The 17,864-nt window shown below is 46.0% G+C and overlaps 8 non-coding genes across 8 annotated transcripts; all 8 read left to right on the forward strand.

The window, feature by feature from the left end:
* Window positions 1–1,313: 1,313 nt before the first annotated feature.
* On the forward strand, window positions 1,314–1,504 carry LOC130323529 (U2 spliceosomal RNA). Its single transcript, XR_008868797.1, has one exon. It is a non-coding gene; the product is annotated as a U2 spliceosomal RNA (small nuclear RNA).
* A 2,079-nt stretch (window positions 1,505–3,583) lies between these two features.
* Window positions 3,584–3,774, forward strand: LOC130323541 (U2 spliceosomal RNA). Its single transcript, XR_008868808.1, has one exon. It is a non-coding gene; the product is annotated as a U2 spliceosomal RNA (small nuclear RNA).
* A 2,083-nt stretch (window positions 3,775–5,857) lies between these two features.
* On the forward strand, window positions 5,858–6,048 carry LOC130323544 (U2 spliceosomal RNA). The gene has a single exon (XR_008868811.1). It is a non-coding gene; the product is annotated as a U2 spliceosomal RNA (small nuclear RNA).
* A 2,082-nt stretch (window positions 6,049–8,130) lies between these two features.
* LOC130323545 (U2 spliceosomal RNA) lies at window positions 8,131–8,321 on the forward strand. The gene has a single exon (XR_008868812.1). It is a non-coding gene; the product is annotated as a U2 spliceosomal RNA (small nuclear RNA).
* Window positions 8,322–10,409: 2,088 nt separating this feature from the next.
* On the forward strand, window positions 10,410–10,600 carry LOC130323546 (U2 spliceosomal RNA). The gene has a single exon (XR_008868813.1). It is a non-coding gene; the product is annotated as a U2 spliceosomal RNA (small nuclear RNA).
* Window positions 10,601–12,678: 2,078 nt separating this feature from the next.
* Window positions 12,679–12,869, forward strand: LOC130323530 (U2 spliceosomal RNA). Its single transcript, XR_008868798.1, has one exon. It is a non-coding gene; the product is annotated as a U2 spliceosomal RNA (small nuclear RNA).
* Window positions 12,870–14,953: 2,084 nt separating this feature from the next.
* Window positions 14,954–15,144, forward strand: LOC130323531 (U2 spliceosomal RNA). The gene has a single exon (XR_008868799.1). It is a non-coding gene; the product is annotated as a U2 spliceosomal RNA (small nuclear RNA).
* A 2,077-nt stretch (window positions 15,145–17,221) lies between these two features.
* On the forward strand, window positions 17,222–17,412 carry LOC130323532 (U2 spliceosomal RNA). The gene has a single exon (XR_008868800.1). It is a non-coding gene; the product is annotated as a U2 spliceosomal RNA (small nuclear RNA).
* Window positions 17,413–17,864: the final 452 nt, after the last annotated feature.

Raw genomic sequence — 17,864 nt, forward strand, 5'->3', positions numbered from 1 at the left:
TTCTGGCCTACTTTCAGCCGATGCGACTTGTCTGTCGCTGAACAGTCGCTTTTTATGTATTCAGCACCTATGTATAATGTTGTAAAAATGCTCTAGAAGCTAAAGTCGCAGAAATGTCACACATATTTGGCCTGCAACTTTCTGTGCGACAAATTCAGACAGGAAAAATCAGTATAAATCCTTAGAAAATTATCCCCCAGTGTCTCCATCTGCTGGCGGTATTGAATAAGCATTGCTGCACTGATGGGGTATGCATTAGACGAAAAAAAAGAAGAAAAAGAAGAATAATACGCCCAGAAAAGAGGCGAAAAGGAGAAAAACGTAAAAAAACGTGAAAAAAAAGTAAGAGGAAGAGAAGGGAAAAAAAGGTGGAAATGGGTTTAAAAGTGATTTCGGCGGAGAAATATATATATATATATATATATATATATATATATATACGCGCACACACACACATATATATAAACGTATTCTCCGTTGAGATATTGCAGCCGCTGCTGTGTCCAGGCCCAGGAGCCTTAGCACTGTGCTGTGATGTCACTCAATACCACTGACATCACTAGGTGTAAACAACATCTCTCCTTTGCTGTGTATGTGACTATGGAGCTGTTTGGTGATGTCGTCTATTATGGCCTTCATAGAAGCAACAGGAGATTGTTGCATCCATCTAGAACCCTCAGAACTACAGTGCTATGATGTCACTCACTTCCACAGGCCTTGCAGAGTGTAAACAACAACAACCCAGCTTTGTTGTGTATGTAACCATAGGGATTTGTGATGTCACCTAGAACCTTCACAGCAGCGACAGCTTTATGAGGAGCATCAGCACTGCTCTGCCTGAGCAGAACCATCACCGCCATAGGTTGTCAAATAACCCGGATTTAACCCACACAGGTAAGTCCAATGGGGTGCAGGCATGTCCTCTATGCTTACAGCTTCCCGTGGGTGTTGGTTTGATACCGTTTGGGGACAGCCAAGGAGGCATCTGCAGGCAACAAAGGTAGGTGTGTGCTTGTGTGTGTGTTTCCTATGCAGATCCTAAGCCCAGTGTCACATGCAAGTAGGAGGAGTAAGAAGGGTTCCTGGCAAATCCGGGTTATGGATTGCATTTAAAAAGGCCCCGTGGGAGTGCAATGGGCCCCTGTCTTGCTGCTTAGCAATAATGGTATGGGTTTAGGTTCTGCTGTGTGTACTGGTGGTTGACTGCCCCCCAGCCCAGAGTGTGCATGGAAAATTGTCTGGCAGCCTCCCTGACAGCAAGCAGTGATAGTGCCCATGAAGGGGACCTTGTTGGGCCCGCCCCTTTCACGGTTATCGCTTCTCGGCCTTTTGGCTAAGATCAAGTGTAGTATCTGTTCTTATCAGTTTAATATCTGATACGTCCCCTATCTGGGGACCATATATTAAATGGATTTTTGAGAACGGGGGCCGATTTCGAAGCTTGCTTCCGTCGCCCTATGCATTGACCCGATATGGCAGTATCTTCGGGTACAGTGCACCACCCCCTTACAGGGTTAAAAAGAAAGATTCCTACTTTCATTGCTACCTGCTTGCTGGCTAGCCAGCTAGCCAGCCCTGTGGGCCTTGCTGCTGCAGCCAAAAAACAAAAGGTGGTGCTGCTGCTGCTGCTTCTGCTGCTTCTGCTTGTGTCTGGCCGCTGTTGGAGCGTCCAGGCACAGGACTTCTGCTGCTGCTGACTAAATGGCCTCCTTAATTGGATCATTTGAGTAGCCAGCACACCTGTGCAGGTAGGGCATGACATGATAGGCAGCTGCCTTGATAGCGGGTGGGTGCTGAATGTTCCTAATTGACAAAATAAGATTAATGCTTATGAAGAAATATAAAATCTCATCCCTTCCCCAATATCGCGCCACACCCCTACCCCTTAATTCCCTGGTTGAACTTGATGGACATATGTCTTTTTTCGACCGTACTAACTATGTAACTATGTAACATAACATGGGGGGGGGGGGGGGGGGTCTCCTGGCTGTTCACACAGGTGTGTCATTGCTGTACATTGACCATGCATTGCTTCTGTGGTATTGCAAAGGCAAAGACAAATGCTTCCAGCCATCCATTGCACTAATGGATTGGTCATCAGCTGGCTGTCTATGTCCCGCATCAATATAGACCAAAGTACAGAGGGTTAGGCTATGCTATTGTGCACCTACCTGATGCATCAGAAGGTGCGAGGCCCTTGCTAAATTCTGTGCACAGACTTTGAGATCTATACTTTAGACTGTATCTAAACCTGCTCCAACATGGACTGACATTCTGGCCTACTTTCAGCCGATGCGACTTGTCTGTCGCTGAACAGTCGCTTTTTATGTATTCAGCACCTATGTATAATGTTGTAAAAATGCTCTAGAAGCTAAAGTCGCAGAAATGTCACACATATTTGGCCTGCAACTTTCTGTGCGACAAATTCAGACAGGAAAAATCAGTATAAATCCTTAGAAAATTATCCCCCAGTGTCTCCATCTGCTGGCGGTATTGAATAAGCATTGCTGCACTGATGGGGTATGCATTAGACGAAAAAAAAGAAGAAAAAGAAGAATAATACGCCCAGAAAAGAGGCGAAAAGGAGAAAAACGTAAAAAAACGTGAAAAAAAAGTAAGAGGAAGAGAAGGGAAAAAAAGGTGGAAATGGGTTTAAAAGTGATTTCGGCGGAGAAATATATATATATATATATATATATATATATATATACGCGCACACACACACATATATATAAACGTATTCTCCGTTGAGATATTGCAGCCGCTGCTGTGTCCAGGCCCAGGAGCCTTAGCACTGTGCTGTGATGTCACTCAATACCACTGACATCACTAGGTGTAAACAACATCTCTCCTTTGCTGTGTATGTGACTATGGAGCTGTTTGGTGATGTCGTCTATTATGGCCTTCATAGAAGCAACAGGAGATTGTTGCATCCATCTAGAACCCTCAGAACTACAGTGCTATGATGTCACTCACTTCCACAGGCCTTGCAGAGTGTAAACAACAACAACCCAGCTTTGTTGTGTATGTAACCATAGGGATTTGTGATGTCACCTAGAACCTTCACAGCAGCGACAGCTTTATGAGGAGCATCAGCACTGCTCTGCCTGAGCAGAACCATCACCGCCATAGGTTGTCAAATAACCCGGATTTAACCCACACAGGTAAGTCCAATGGGGTGCAGGCATGTCCTCTATGCTTACAGCTTCCCGTGGGTGTTGGTTTGATACCGTTTGGGGACAGCCAAGGAGGCATCTGCAGGCAACAAAGGTAGGTGTGTGCTTGTGTGTGTGTTTCCTATGCAGATCCTAAGCCCAGTGTCACATGCAAGTAGGAGGAGTAAGAAGGGTTCCTGGCAAATCCGGGTTATGGATTGCATTTAAAAAGGCCCCGTGGGAGTGCAATGGGCCCCTGTCTTGCTGCTTAGCAATAATGGTATGGGTTTAGGTTCTGCTGTGTGTACTGGTGGTTGACTGCCCCCCAGCCCAGAGTGTGCATGGAAAATTGTCTGGCAGCCTCCCTGACAGCAAGCAGTGATAGTGCCCATGAAGGGGACCTTGTTGGGCCCGCCCCTTTCACGGTTATCGCTTCTCGGCCTTTTGGCTAAGATCAAGTGTAGTATCTGTTCTTATCAGTTTAATATCTGATACGTCCCCTATCTGGGGACCATATATTAAATGGATTTTTGAGAACGGGGGCCGATTTCGAAGCTTGCTTCCGTCGCCCTATGCATTGACCCGATATGGCAGTATCTTCGGGTACAGTGCACCACCCCCTTACAGGGTTAAAAAGAAAGATTCCTACTTTCATTGCTACCTGCTTGCTGGCTAGCCAGCTAGCCAGCCCTGTGGGCCTTGCTGCTGCAGCCAAAAAACAAAAGGTGGTGCTGCTGCTGCTGCTTCTGCTGCTTCTGCTTGTGTCTGGCCGCTGTTGGAGCGTCCAGGCACAGGACTTCTGCTGCTGCTGACTAAATGGCCTCCTTAATTGGATCATTTGAGTAGCCAGCACACCTGTGCAGGTAGGGCATGACATGATAGGCAGCTGCCTTGATAGCGGGTGGGTGCTGAATGTTCCTAATTGACAAAATAAGATTAATGCTTATGAAGAAATATAAAATCTCATCCCTTCCCCAATATCGCGCCACACCCCTACCCCTTAATTCCCTGGTTGAACTTGATGGACATATGTCTTTTTTCGACCGTACTAACTATGTAACTATGTAACATAACATGGGGGGGGGGGGGGGGGTCTCCTGGCTGTTCACACAGGTGTGTCATTGCTGTACATTGACCATGCATTGCTTCTGTGGTATTGCAAAGGCAAAGACAAATGCTTCCAGCCATCCATTGCACTAATGGATTGGTCATCAGCTGGCTGTCTATGTCCCGCATCAATATAGACCAAAGTACAGAGGGTTAGGCTATGCTATTGTGCACCTACCTGATGCATCAGAAGGTGCGAGGCCCTTGCTAAATTCTGTGCACAGACTTTGAGATCTATACTTTAGACTGTATCTAAACCTGCTCCAACATGGACTGACATTCTGGCCTACTTTCAGCCGATGCGACTTGTCTGTCGCTGAACAGTCGCTTTTTATGTATTCAGCACCTATGTATAATGTTGTAAAAATGCTCTAGAAGCTAAAGTCGCAGAAATGTCACACATATTTGGCCTGCAACTTTCTGTGCGACAAATTCAGACAGGAAAAATCAGTATAAATCCTTAGAAAATTATCCCCCAGTGTCTCCATCTGCTGGCGGTATTGAATAAGCATTGCTGCACTGATGGGGTATGCATTAGACGAAAAAAAAGAAGAAAAAGAAGAATAATACGCCCAGAAAAGAGGCGAAAAGGAGAAAAACGTAAAAGAACGTGAAAAAAAAGTAAGAGGAAGAGAAGGGAAAAAAAGGTGGAAATGGGTTTAAAAGTGATTTCGGCGGAGAATATATATATATATATATATATATATATATATATATATATACGCGCACACACACACATATATATAAACGTATTCTCCGTTGAGATATTGCAGCCGCTGCTGTGTCCAGGCCCAGGAGCCTTAGCACTGTGCTGTGATGTCACTCAATACCACTGACATCACTAGGTGTAAACAACATCTCTCCTTTGCTGTGTATGTGACTATGGAGCTGTTTGGTGATGTCGTCTATTATGGCCTTCATAGAAGCAACAGGAGATTGTTGCATCCATCTAGAACCCTCAGAACTACAGTGCTATGATGTCACTCACTTCCACAGGCCTTGCAGAGTGTAAACAACAACAACCCAGCTTTGTTGTGTATGTAACCATAGGGATTTGTGATGTCACCTAGAACCTTCACAGCAGCGACAGCTTTATGAGGAGCATCAGCACTGCTCTGCCTGAGCAGAACCATCACCGCCATAGGTTGTCAAATAACCCGGATTTAACCCACACAGGTAAGTCCAATGGGGTGCAGGCATGTCCTCTATGCTTACAGCTTCCCGTGGGTGTTGGTTTGATACCGTTTGGGGACAGCCAAGGAGGCATCTGCAGGCAACAAAGGTAGGTGTGTGCTTGTGTGTGTGTTTCCTATGCAGATCCTAAGCCCAGTGTCACATGCAAGTAGGAGGAGTAAGAAGGGTTCCTGGCAAATCCGGGTTATGGATTGCATTTAAAAAGGCCCCGTGGGAGTGCAATGGGCCCCTGTCTTGCTGCTTAGCAATAATGGTATGGGTTTAGGTTCTGCTGTGTGTACTGGTGGTTGACTGCCCCCCAGCCCAGAGTGTGCATGGAAAATTGTCTGGCAGCCTCCCTGACAGCAAGCAGTGATAGTGCCCATGAAGGGGACCTTGTTGGGCCCGCCCCTTTCACGGTTATCGCTTCTCGGCCTTTTGGCTAAGATCAAGTGTAGTATCTGTTCTTATCAGTTTAATATCTGATACGTCCCCTATCTGGGGACCATATATTAAATGGATTTTTGAGAACGGGGGCCGATTTCGAAGCTTGCTTCCGTCGCCCTATGCATTGACCCGATATGGCAGTATCTTCGGGTACAGTGCACCACCCCCTTACAGGGTTAAAAAGAAAGATTCCTACTTTCATTGCTACCTGCTTGCTGGCTAGCCAGCTAGCCAGCCCTGTGGGCCTTGCTGCTGCAGCCAAAAAACAAAAGGTGGTGCTGCTGCTGCTGCTTCTGCTGCTTCTGCTTGTGTCTGGCCGCTGTTGGAGCGTCCAGGCACAGGACTTCTGCTGCTGCTGACTAAATGGCCTCCTTAATTGGATCATTTGAGTAGCCAGCACACCTGTGCAGGTAGGGCATGACATGATAGGCAGCTGCCTTGATAGCGGGTGGGTGCTGAATGTTCCTAATTGACAAAATAAGATTAATGCTTATGAAGAAATATAAAATCTCATCCCTTCCCCAATATCGCGCCACACCCCTACCCCTTAATTCCCTGGTTGAACTTGATGGACATATGTCTTTTTTCGACCGTACTAACTATGTAACTATGTAACATAACATGGGGGGGGGTCTCCTGGCTGTTCACACAGGTGTGACATTGCTGTACATTGACCATGCATTGCTTCTGTGGTATTGCAAAGGCAAAGACAAATGCTTCCAGCCATCCATTGCACTAATGGATTGGTCATCAGCTGGCTGTCTATGTCCCGCATCAATATAGACCAAAGTACAGAGGGTTAGGCTATGCTATTGTGCACCTACCTGATGCATCAGAAGGTGCGAGGCCCTTGCTAAATTCTGTGCACAGACTTTGAGATCTATACTTTAGACTGTATCTAAACCTGCTCCAACATGGACTGACATTCTGGCCTACTTTCAGCCGATGCGACTTGTCTGTCGCTGAACAGTCGCTTTTTATGTATTCAGCACCTATGTATAATGTTGTAAAAATGCTCTAGAAGCTAAAGTCGCAGAAATGTCACACATATTTGGCCTGCAACTTTCTGTGCGACAAATTCAGACAGGAAAAATCAGTATAAATCCTTAGAAAATTATCCCCCAGTGTCTCCATCTGCTGGCGGTATTGAATAAGCATTGCTGCACTGATGGGGTATGCATTAGACGAAAAAAAAGAAGAAAAAGAAGAATAATACGCCCAGAAAAGAGGCGAAAAGGAGAAAAACGTAAAAAAACGTGAAAAAAAAGTAAGAGGAAGAGAAGGGAAAAAAAGGTGGAAATGGGTTTAAAAGTGATTTCGGCGGAGAAATATATATATATATATATATATATATATATATATATATATATATATACGCGCACACACACACATATATATAAACGTATTCTCCGTTGAGATATTGCAGCCGCTGCTGTGTCCAGGCCCAGGAGCCTTAGCACTGTGCTGTGATGTCACTCAATACCACTGACATCACTAGGTGTAAACAACATCTCTCCTTTGCTGTGTATGTGACTATGGAGCTGTTTGGTGATGTCGTCTATTATGGCCTTCATAGAAGCAACAGGAGATTGTTGCATCCATCTAGAACCCTCAGAACTACAGTGCTATGATGTCACTCACTTCCACAGGCCTTGCAGAGTGTAAACAACAACAACCCAGCTTTGTTGTGTATGTAACCATAGGGATTTGTGATGTCACCTAGAACCTTCACAGCAGCGACAGCTTTATGAGGAGCATCAGCACTGCTCTGCCTGAGCAGAACCATCACCGCCATAGGTTGTCAAATAACCCGGATTTAACCCACACAGGTAAGTCCAATGGGGTGCAGGCATGTCCTCTATGCTTACAGCTTCCCGTGGGTGTTGGTTTGATACCGTTTGGGGACAGCCAAGGAGGCATCTGCAGGCAACAAAGGTAGGTGTGTGCTTGTGTGTGTGTTTCCTATGCAGATCCTAAGCCCAGTGTCACATGCAAGTAGGAGGAGTAAGAAGGGTTCCTGGCAAATCCGGGTTATGGATTGCATTTAAAAAGGCCCCGTGGGAGTGCAATGGGCCCCTGTCTTGCTGCTTAGCAATAATGGTATGGGTTTAGGTTCTGCTGTGTGTACTGGTGGTTGACTGCCCCCCAGCCCAGAGTGTGCATGGAAAATTGTCTGGCAGCCTCCCTGACAGCAAGCAGTGATAGTGCCCATGAAGGGGACCTTGTTGGGCCCGCCCCTTTCACGGTTATCGCTTCTCGGCCTTTTGGCTAAGATCAAGTGTAGTATCTGTTCTTATCAGTTTAATATCTGATACGTCCCCTATCTGGGGACCATATATTAAATGGATTTTTGAGAACGGGGGCCGATTTCGAAGCTTGCTTCCGTCGCCCTATGCATTGACCCGATATGGCAGTATCTTCGGGTACAGTGCACCACCCCCTTACAGGGTTAAAAAGAAAGATTCCTACTTTCATTGCTACCTGCTTGCTGGCTAGCCAGCTAGCCAGCCCTGTGGGCCTTGCTGCTGCAGCCAAAAAACAAAAGGTGGTGCTGCTGCTGCTGCTTCTGCTGCTTCTGCTTGTGTCTGGCCGCTGTTGGAGCGTCCAGGCACAGGACTTCTGCTGCTGCTGACTAAATGGCCTCCTTAATTGGATCATTTGAGTAGCCAGCACACCTGTGCAGGTAGGGCATGACATGATAGGCAGCTGCCTTGATAGCGGGTGGGTGCTGAATGTTCCTAATTGACAAAATAAGATTAATGCTTATGAAGAAATATAAAATCTCATCCCTTCCCCAATATCGCGCCACACCCCTACCCCTTAATTCCCTGGTTGAACTTGATGGACATATGTCTTTTTTCGACCGTACTAACTATGTAACTATGTAACATAACATGGGGGGGGGGGGGGGGTCTCCTGGCTGTTCACACAGGTGTGTCATTGCTGTACATTGACCATGCATTGCTTCTGTGGTATTGCAAAGGCAAAGACAAATGCTTCCAGCCATCCATTGCACTAATGGATTGGTCATCAGCTGGCTGTCTATGTCCCGCATCAATATAGACCAAAGTACAGAGGGTTAGGCTATGCTATTGTGCACCTACCTGATGCATCAGAAGGTGCGAGGCCCTTGCTAAATTCTGTGCACAGACTTTGAGATCTATACTTTAGACTGTATCTAAACCTGCTCCAACATGGACTGACATTCTGGCCTACTTTCAGCCGATGCGACTTGTCTGTCGCTGAACAGTCGCTTTTTATGTATTCAGCACCTATGTATAATGTTGTAAAAATGCTCTAGAAGCTAAAGTCGCAGAAATGTCACACATATTTGGCCTGCAACTTTCTGTGCGACAAATTCAGACAGGAAAAATCAGTATAAATCCTTAGAAAATTATCCCCCAGTGTCTCCATCTGCTGGCGGTATTGAATAAGCATTGCTGCACTGATGGGGTATGCATTAGACGAAAAAAAAGAAGAAAAAGAAGAATAATACGCCCAGAAAAGAGGCGAAAAGGAGAAAAACGTAAAAAAACGTGAAAAAAAAGAAAGAGGAAGAGAAGGGAAAAAAAGGTGGAAATGGGTTTAAAAGTGATTTCGGCGGAGAATATATATATATATATATATATATATATATATATATATATATATATACGCGCACACACACACATATATATAAACGTATTCTCCGTTGAGATATTGCAGCCGCTGCTGTGTCCAGGCCCAGGAGCCTTAGCACTGTGCTGTGATGTCACTCAATACCACTGACATCACTAGGTGTAAACAACATCTCTCCTTTGCTGTGTATGTGACTATGGAGCTGTTTGGTGATGTCGTCTATTATGGCCTTCATAGAAGCAACAGGAGATTGTTGCATCCATCTAGAACCCTCAGAACTACAGTGCTATGATGTCACTCACTTCCACAGGCCTTGCAGAGTGTAAACAACAACAACCCAGCTTTGTTGTGTATGTAACCATAGGGATTTGTGATGTCACCTAGAACCTTCACAGCAGCGACAGCTTTATGAGGAGCATCAGCACTGCTCTGCCTGAGCAGAACCATCACCGCCATAGGTTGTCAAATAACCCGGATTTAACCCACACAGGTAAGTCCAATGGGGTGCAGGCATGTCCTCTATGCTTACAGCTTCCCGTGGGTGTTGGTTTGATACCGTTTGGGGACAGCCAAGGAGGCATCTGCAGGCAACAAAGGTAGGTGTGTGCTTGTGTGTGTGTTTCCTATGCAGATCCTAAGCCCAGTGTCACATGCAAGTAGGAGGAGTAAGAAGGGTTCCTGGCAAATCCGGGTTATGGATTGCATTTAAAAAGGCCCCGTGGGAGTGCAATGGGCCCCTGTCTTGCTGCTTAGCAATAATGGTATGGGTTTAGGTTCTGCTGTGTGTACTGGTGGTTGACTGCCCCCCAGCCCAGAGTGTGCATGGAAAATTGTCTGGCAGCCTCCCTGACAGCAAGCAGTGATAGTGCCCATGAAGGGGACCTTGTTGGGCCCGCCCCTTTCACGGTTATCGCTTCTCGGCCTTTTGGCTAAGATCAAGTGTAGTATCTGTTCTTATCAGTTTAATATCTGATACGTCCCCTATCTGGGGACCATATATTAAATGGATTTTTGAGAACGGGGGCCGATTTCGAAGCTTGCTTCCGTCGCCCTATGCATTGACCCGATATGGCAGTATCTTCGGGTACAGTGCACCACCCCCTTACAGGGTTAAAAAGAAAGATTCCTACTTTCATTGCTACCTGCTTGCTGGCTAGCCAGCTAGCCAGCCCTGTGGGCCTTGCTGCTGCAGCCAAAAAACAAAAGGTGGTGCTGCTTCTGCTGCTTCTGCTTGTGTCTGGCCGCTGTTGGAGCGTCCAGGCACAGGACTTCTGCTGCTGCTGACTAAATGGCCTCCTTAATTGGATCATTTGAGTAGCCAGCACACCTGTGCAGGTAGGGCATGACATGATAGGCAGCTGCCTTGATAGCGGGTGGGTGCTGAATGTTCCTAATTGACAAAATAAGATTAATGCTTATGAAGAAATATAAAATCTCATCCCTTCCCCAATATCGCGCCACACCCCTACCCCTTAATTCCCTGGTTGAACTTGATGGACATATGTCTTTTTTCGACCGTACTAACTATGTAACTATGTAACATAACATGGGGGGGGGGGGGGGGTCTCCTGGCTGTTCACACAGGTGTGTCATTGCTGTACATTGACCATGCATTGCTTCTGTGGTATTGCAAAGGCAAAGACAAATGCTTCCAGCCATCCATTGCACTAATGGATTGGTCATCAGCTGGCTGTCTATGTCCCGCATCAATATAGACCAAAGTACAGAGGGTTAGGCTATGCTATTGTGCACCTACCTGATGCATCAGAAGGTGCGAGGCCCTTGCTAAATTCTGTGCACAGACTTTGAGATCTATACTTTAGACTGTATCTAAACCTGCTCCAACATGGACTGACATTCTGGCCTACTTTCAGCCGATGCGACTTGTCTGTCGCTGAACAGTCGCTTTTTATGTATTCAGCACCTATGTATAATGTTGTAAAAATGCTCTAGAAGCTAAAGTCGCAGAAATGTCACACATATTTGGCCTGCAACTTTCTGTGCGACAAATTCAGACAGGAAAAATCAGTATAAATCCTTAGAAAATTATCCCCCAGTGTCTCCATCTGCTGGCGGTATTGAATAAGCATTGCTGCACTGATGGGGTATGCATTAGACGAAAAAAAAGAAGAAAAAGAAGAATAATACGCCCAGAAAAGAGGCGAAAAGGAGAAAAACGTAAAAAAACGTGAAAAAAAAGTAAGAGGAAGAGAAGGGAAAAAAAGGTGGAAATGGGTTTAAAAGTGATTTCGGCGGAGAAATATATATATATATATATATATATATATATATATATATATATATACGCGCACACACACACATATATATAAACGTATTCTCCGTTGAGATATTGCAGCCGCTGCTGTGTCCAGGCCCAGGAGCCTTAGCACTGTGCTGTGATGTCACTCAATACCACTGACATCACTAGGTGTAAACAACATCTCTCCTTTGCTGTGTATGTGACTATGGAGCTGTTTGGTGATGTCGTCTATTATGGCCTTCATAGAAGCAACAGGAGATTGTTGCATCCATCTAGAACCCTCAGAACTACAGTGCTATGATGTCACTCACTTCCACAGGCCTTGCAGAGTGTAAACAACAACAACCCAGCTTTGTTGTGTATGTAACCATAGGGATTTGTGATGTCACCTAGAACCTTCACAGCAGCGACAGCTTTATGAGGAGCATCAGCACTGCTCTGCCTGAGCAGAACCATCACCGCCATAGGTTGTCAAATAACCCGGATTTAACCCACACAGGTAAGTCCAATGGGGTGCAGGCATGTCCTCTATGCTTACAGCTTCCCGTGGGTGTTGGTTTGATACCGTTTGGGGACAGCCAAGGAGGCATCTGCAGGCAACAAAGGTAGGTGTGTGCTTGTGTGTGTGTTTCCTATGCAGATCCTAAGCCCAGTGTCACATGCAAGTAGGAGGAGTAAGAAGGGTTCCTGGCAAATCCGGGTTATGGATTGCATTTAAAAAGGCCCCGTGGGAGTGCAATGGGCCCCTGTCTTGCTGCTTAGCAATAATGGTATGGGTTTAGGTTCTGCTGTGTGTACTGGTGGTTGACTGCCCCCCAGCCCAGAGTGTGCATGGAAAATTGTCTGGCAGCCTCCCTGACAGCAAGCAGTGATAGTGCCCATGAAGGGGACCTTGTTGGGCCCGCCCCTTTCACGGTTATCGCTTCTCGGCCTTTTGGCTAAGATCAAGTGTAGTATCTGTTCTTATCAGTTTAATATCTGATACGTCCCCTATCTGGGGACCATATATTAAATGGATTTTTGAGAACGGGGGCCGATTTCGAAGCTTGCTTCCGTCGCCCTATGCATTGACCCGATATGGCAGTATCTTCGGGTACAGTGCACCACCCCCTTACAGGGTTAAAAAGAAAGATTCCTACTTTCATTGCTACCTGCTTGCTGGCTAGCCAGCTAGCCAGCCCTGTGGGCCTTGCTGCTGCAGCCAAAAAACAAAAGGTGGTGCTGCTGCTGCTGCTTCTGCTGCTTCTGCTTGTGTCTGGCCGCTGTTGGAGCGTCCAGGCACAGGACTTCTGCTGCTGCTGACTAAATGGCCTCCTTAATTGGATCATTTGAGTAGCCAGCACACCTGTGCAGGTAGGGCATGACATGATAGGCAGCTGCCTTGATAGCGGGTGGGTGCTGAATGTTCCTAATTGACAAAATAAGATTAATGCTTATGAAGAAATATAAAATCTCATCCCTTCCCCAATATCGCGCCACACCCCTACCCCTTAATTCCCTGGTTGAACTTGATGGACATATGTCTTTTTTCGACCGTACTAACTATGTAACTATGTAACATAACATGGGGGGGGGGGGGTCTCCTGGCTGTTCACACAGGTGTGTCATTGCTGTACATTGACCATGCATTGCTTCTGTGGTATTGCAAAGGCAAAGACAAATGCTTCCAGCCATCCATTGCACTAATGGATTGGTCATCAGCTGGCTGTCTATGTCCCGCATCAATATAGACCAAAGTACAGAGGGTTAGGCTATGCTATTGTGCACCTACCTGATGCATCAGAAGGTGCGAGGCCCTTGCTAAATTCTGTGCACAGACTTTGAGATCTATACTTTAGACTGTATCTAAACCTGCTCCAACATGGACTGACATTCTGGCCTACTTTCAGCCGATGCGACTTGTCTGTCGCTGAACAGTCGCTTTTTATGTATTCAGCACCTATGTATAATGTTGTAAAAATGCTCTAGAAGCTAAAGTCGCAGAAATGTCACACATATTTGGCCTGCAACTTTCTGTGCGACAAATTCAGACAGGAAAAATCAGTATAAATCCTTAGAAAATTATCCCCCAGTGTCTCCATCTGCTGGCGGTATTGAATAAGCATTGCTGCACTGATGGGGTATGCATTAGACGAAAAAAAAGAAGAAAAAGAAGAATAATACGCCCAGAAAAGAGGCGAAAAGGAGAAAAACGTAAAAAAACGTGAAAAAAAAGTAAGAGGAAGAGAAGGGAAAAAAAGGTGGAAATGGGTTTAAAAGTGATTTCGGCGGAGAAATATATATATATATATATATATATATATATATATATATATATATACGCGCACACACACACATATATATAAACGTATTCTCCGTTGAGATATTGCAGCCGCTGCTGTGTCCAGGCCCAGGAGCCTTAGCACTGTGCTGTGATGTCACTCAATACCACTGACATCACTAGGTGTAAACAACATCTCTCCTTTGCTGTGTATGTGACTATGGAGCTGTTTGGTGATGTCGTCTATTATGGCCTTCATAGAAGCAACAGGAGATTGTTGCATCCATCTAGAACCCTCAGAACTACAGTGCTATGATGTCACTCACTTCCACAGGCCTTGCAGAGTGTAAACAACAACAACCCAGCTTTGTTGTGTATGTAACCATAGGGATTTGTGATGTCACCTAGAACCTTCACAGCAGCGACAGCTTTATGAGGAGCATCAGCACTGCTCTGCCTGAGCAGAACCATCACCGCCATAGGTTGTCAAATAACCCGGATTTAACCCACACAGGTAAGTCCAATGGGGTGCAGGCATGTCCTCTATGCTTACAGCTTCCCGTGGGTGTTGGTTTGATACCGTTTGGGGACAGCCAAGGAGGCATCTGCAGGCAACAAAGGTAGGTGTGTGCTTGTGTGTGTGTTTCCTATGCAGATCCTAAGCCCAGTGTCACATGCAAGTAGGAGGAGTAAGAAGGGTTCCTGGCAAATCCGGGTTATGGATTGCATTTAAAAAGGCCCCGTGGGAGTGCAATGGGCCCCTGTCTTGCTGCTTAGCAATAATGGTATGGGTTTAGGTTCTGCTGTGTGTACTGGTGGTTGACTGCCCCCCAGCCCAGAGTGTGCATGGAAAATTGTCTGGCAGCCTCCCTGACAGCAAGCAGTGATAGTGCCCATGAAGGGGACCTTGTTGGGCCCGCCCCTTTCACGGTTATCGCTTCTCGGCCTTTTGGCTAAGATCAAGTGTAGTATCTGTTCTTATCAGTTTAATATCTGATACGTCCCCTATCTGGGGACCATATATTAAATGGATTTTTGAGAACGGGGGCCGATTTCGAAGCTTGCTTCCGTCGCCCTATGCATTGACCCGATATGGCAGTATCTTCGGGTACAGTGCACCACCCCCTTACAGGGTTAAAAAGAAAGATTCCTACTTTCATTGCTACCTGCTTGCTGGCTAGCCAGCTAGCCAGCCCTGTGGGCCTTGCTGCTGCAGCCAAAAAACAAAAGGTGGTGTGCTGCTGCTTGCTGCTGCTTCTGCTTGTGTCTGGCCGCTGTTGGAGCGTCCAGGCACAGGACTTCTGCTGCTGCTGACTAAATGGCCTCCTTAATTGGATCATTTGAGTAGCCAGCACACCTGTGCAGGTAGGGCATGACATGATAGGCAGCTGCCTTGATAGCGGGTGGGTGCTGAATGTTCCTAATTGACAAAATAAGATTAATGCTTATGAAGAAATATAAAATCTCATCCCTTCCCCAATATCGCGCCACACCCCTACCCCTTAATTCCCTGGTTGAACTTGATGGACATATGTCTTTTTTCGACCGTACTAACTATGTAACTATGTAACATAACATGGGGGGGGGGTCTCCTGGCTGTTCACACAGGTGTGTCATTGCTGTACATTGACCATGCATTGCTTCTGTGGTATTGCAAAGGCAAAGACAAATGCTTCCAGCCATCCATTGCACTAATGGATTGGTCATCAGCTGGCTGTCTATGTCCCGCATCAATATAGACCAAAGTACAGAGGGTTAGGCTATGCTATTGTGCACCTACCTGATGCATCAGAAGGTGCGAGGCCCTTGCTAAATTCTGTGCACAGACTTTGAGATCTATACTTTAGACTGTATCTAAACCTGCTCCAACATGGACTGACATTCTGGCCTACTTTCAGCCGATGCGACTTGTCTGTCGCTGAACAGTCGCTTTTTATGTATTCAGCACCTATGTATAATGTTGTAAAAATGCTCTAGAAGCTAAAGTCGCAGAAATGTCACACATATTTGGCCTGCAACTTTCTGTGCGACAAATTCAGACAGGAAAAATCAGTATAAATCCTTAGAAAATTATCCCCCAGTGTCTCCATCTGCTGGCGGTATTGAATAAGCATTGCTGCACTGATGGGGTATGCATTAGACGAAAAAAAAGAAGAAAAAGAAGAATAATACGCCCAGAAAAGAGGCGAAAAGGAGAAAAACGTAAAAAAACGTGAAAAAAAAGTAAGAGGAAGAGAAGGGAAAAAAAGGTGGAAATGGGTTTAAAAGTGATTTCGGCGGAGAATATATATATATATATATATATATATATATATATATATATATATACGCGCACACACACACATATATATAAACGTATTCTCCGTTGAGATATTGCAGCCGCTGCTGTGTCCAGGCCCAGGAGCCTTAGCACTGTGCTGTGATGTCACTCAATACCACTGACATCACTAGGTGTAAACAACATCTCTCCTTTGCTGTGTATGTGACTATGGAGCTGTTTGGTGATGTCGTCTATTATGGCCTTCATAGAAGCAACAGGAGATTGTTGCATCCATCTAGAACCCTCAGAACTACAGTGCTATGATGTCACTCACTTCCACAGGCCTTGCAGAGTGTAAACAACAACAACCCAGCTTTGTTGTGTATGTAACCATAGGGATTTGTGATGTCACCTAGAACCTTCACAGCAGCGACAGCTTTATGAGGAGCATCAGCACTGCTCTGCCTGAGCAGAACCATCACCGCCATAGGTTGTCAAATAACCCGGATTTAACCCACACAGGTAAGTCCAATGGGGTGCAGGCATGTCCTCTATGCTTACAGCTTCCCGTGGGTGTTGGTTTGATACCGTTTGGGGACAGCCAAGGAGGCATCTGCAGGCAACAAAGGTAGGTGTGTGCTTGTGTGTGTGTTTCCTATGCAGATCCTAAGCCCAGTGTCACATGCAAGTAGGAGGAGTAAGAAGGGTTCCTGGCAAATCCGGGTTATGGATTGCATTTAAAAAGGCCCCGTGGGAGTGCAATGGGCCCCTGTCTTGCTGCTTAGCAATAATGGTATGGGTTTAGGTTCTGCTGTGTGTACTGGTGGTTGACTGCCCCCCAGCCCAGAGTGTGCATGGAAAATTGTCTGGCAGCCTCCCTGACAGCAAGCAGTGATAGTGCCCATGAAGGGGACCTTGTTGGGCCCGCCCCTTTCACGGTTATCGCTTCTCGGCCTTTTGGCTAAGATCAAGTGTAGTATCTGTTCTTATCAGTTTAATATCTGATACGTCCCCTATCTGGGGACCATATATTAAATGGATTTTTGAGAACGGGGGCCGATTTCGAAGCTTGCTTCCGTCGCCCTATGCATTGACCCGATATGGCAGTATCTTCGGGTACAGTGCACCACCCCCTTACAGGGTTAAAAAGAAAGATTCCTACTTTCATTGCTACCTGCTTGCTGGCTGGCTAGCCAGCTAGCCAGCCCTGTGGGCCTTGCTGCTGCTGCTGCAGCCAAAAAACAAAAGGTGGTGGTGCTGCTGCTTCTGCTGCTTCTGCTTCTGCTTGTGTCTGGCCGCTGTTGGAGCGTCCAGGCACAGGACTTCTGCTGCTGCTGACTAAATGGCCTCCTTAATTGGATCATTTGAGTAGCCAGCACACCTGTGCAGGTAGGGCATGACATGATAGGCAGCTGCCTTGATAGCGGGTGGGTGCTGAATGTTCCTAATTGACAAAATAAGATTAATGCTTATGAAGAAATATAAAATCTCATCCCTTCCCCAATATCGCGCCACACCCCTACCCCTTAATTCCCTGGTTGAACTTGATGGACATATGTCTTTTTTCGACCGTACTAACTATGT

The sequence above is a fragment of the Hyla sarda genome, unplaced genomic scaffold (assembly GCF_029499605.1).
Source record: "Hyla sarda isolate aHylSar1 unplaced genomic scaffold, aHylSar1.hap1 scaffold_2501, whole genome shotgun sequence".
NCBI classification, from domain to species: Eukaryota; Metazoa; Chordata; class Amphibia; order Anura; family Hylidae; genus Hyla; species Hyla sarda.